General features: G+C 32.8%; 1 protein-coding gene across 1 annotated transcript in view; it reads left to right on the forward strand.

Moving 5' to 3' along the window:
- The window catches only part of LOC107464740 (uncharacterized), a 20224-nt gene that overhangs the window by 3176 nt on the left and 14486 nt on the right, over nucleotides 1–2562 (forward strand). The gene's annotated exons all lie outside the window — the stretch shown is intronic.

Genomic DNA, 2562 nt, shown 5'->3' on the forward strand with positions numbered 1-2562 from the left:
TATCTTTTATAGTTATAAATAATTTTAATTTTTTTATATTTGTGAACGTTATAATTTTTTAGAATTAGTTTTATTATTTTAGTCATTATATTCTTTATCTTCTTCATCCAAACATTAAAATGACTCCAGTAAACACTTACAAGTTTCGGGACAATACAATTCTTTCGTCGAATCTAACATTAAAGATTAACCAAAAATAGCTACATGAATTGTTAAATAGGTGAGTTGTCTCTTAGAGCAATTTTAATGGGTGGATTTTGAGGTTCTATTTTCTGATAAAAGTAGAAAAATACTGTTGAAAGGAAGAAAGGTTGAGTTTTTGTACCAGTCTTAAGGTGAGAGAATCTTTCTAAATAGGAACTCAAATCAATCAATAATAACTTGTCACTTGATAAATTATTATAAAAAAATAATAATATACAATCTAAAATAATTAAATAATTATATTAAATAATTAAATAATAATTAAATTAGTAATAATTATAATAAATAATTATATTAAATAATTATATTTTTATTTGATTAACCCCAAATTAAATGGAAACTGACATAAGCTTCAACAAAATTGGATAAAGACCTATTTGTTCAAAGTTATTAAAAAAATTTGTCAAATCCATATGTTTTAGCAGGATAGGACAAGCTGGCTCGCACGAGCCAAAATTTATTTTATTTTATTTTTAATTAAATAAAAAAGTGATTAGTACTACAAAAATTAATAATTATATACTTTTTAAACATATTTTTTTATTTTTTATTTTTTTAGTTATTATTTTTATTTATTTGATTATTAACTATTAAATTGGAATTTAAAAGTCGGTGATATAAACATCTCTAAAAGATGGGAAAGACAAATTCACTCTTAAAAGATTTAAAAGTTTGACAAAAATGTCCAAACATTAATGGGGGTGCTATGGTGCTGAAGGATAGAATCCTCAGCAGGTGCTAATGCTGTGAGCCCCAATGTGGTGAGAACACGCGTCCACCTAAAATAATCATTGTTTTAACATAAGTTGTGGTTGCAGGTAGCTAGTACATGTGTGGATCCCACAATTCAGAATGACTGGTCAAATTTAAAGTGGTTAACGGGTAAGTTAAGAAAGATTAATAACTTAAGCAACTGAAAAATAAATATAATGTAATATAATAATTTTTTTTGCTTTTATATTCAGGCTTTAGTTGGGTAGAAAAATTGGCTGGACCTGGAGACCTTCAGATGCAAAGGAGCAAAAGGCTCCATGTTTTCAAAACCCAAAAAAAAAAAATAGGAGAACGTAACCTGTCAACACCTCTCTACTCCCGTCATTTGTGAAGTTCCCCCTTCTCCCCTGCACTTCTGATGCAAAATCAAATTGGAACCATGCCAAAACCCTAGCCTTAGCTTCCTTTGCGCTGATAATGGCCGCCGGTCGTCCGTCAATGTAGGTTCATGTGGTGCTCCAAGTGTTGAACCATTGTTGGGTGACCGATCGCAGCTGCTTGGTAGTACTTGGCGTCCGTCGTCCCTGTCTTTGCAGCCGAGGTTGAGGAACCGCCGATTGTTTGCCGTTCAGGTTCGCTTATGCCATCAGCCTTCGTCTTCGTTCCATATCTCCACCCTCCTCTCCTCACTTGGCGTTAACCTTTCGCGTTCACCTGCCGTTCACCCATCGATTTTTAGTTCGCGTTCCTCCGGAAGCCACATCGGTCTGCAGTAAACGTCGGGGAGAAGACCTTGCCGCGCTGTACCTAGCCGGCGAGCTGATCTTATATCGCTTGTGTGAGTCCCCGAAAATCGCCAGCAGACCATACACCCACACAATACCAATACTCTCCTTCAACCTCTGCAACTTATGATTTCTATAACAAAAGGTAAATTTTTTGATTTGGCACTTATTTGGATTTTTTGCTTAGACTGAATTAAAGTGTACAAGACTTATGTTGTCATGTCTATGATGTTGATACTAAGCTGTGAATTCCGTTATTATGTTTAATTTCACTGCACCCAACGTGTTTGATGTAATGCCTTAATGGTATCTTTGGTTGATTTTATAATTTCTAGCCTTTAGAAACTTAGTAACTTAAGTGCATGTGAATAAGTTCTGGTTTAATGAAACAAAATATAATGATTCTTTAATTTGGATTATCACCATGGAAATAAGTTCTGGGCTAATACTATGCTAACAAATGACATAATAGTTGTGTTAAATTAAGTCGTTGGGACAGGGTTTGTAACGAGAACGATAATTTTGAGTATACTCTGATTAAACTCGACTGAGTCTTGCGTGATGCGTGGGAGCCAAATTAAAGATTGTTCTTGTTATGAACGGGTATATTTTTTGTTGGGTAAAATGTTTTAGAAGTTTGTATTTAATGGCTTAATTTTGAACTTTTCTTCAGTTAGGTATGTGTTAAAAGAATCTAGTAGAAAAAATAAAAAATAATGTAGCATAAAATTATAAATAATTATTTATTAATCTTGTTATATTAGAATTCTTTCATGAAGTACATGATGTTGCGCTAAAGTTGCTCACAGGTAAAGACACATTGAACTACTTGTTCAAGAGAACATTTGAGATAGCGGAA

Source organism: Arachis duranensis, chromosome 9 (genome assembly GCF_000817695.3).
Source record: "Arachis duranensis cultivar V14167 chromosome 9, aradu.V14167.gnm2.J7QH, whole genome shotgun sequence".
Lineage (NCBI taxonomy): Eukaryota > Viridiplantae > Streptophyta > Magnoliopsida > Fabales > Fabaceae > Arachis > Arachis duranensis.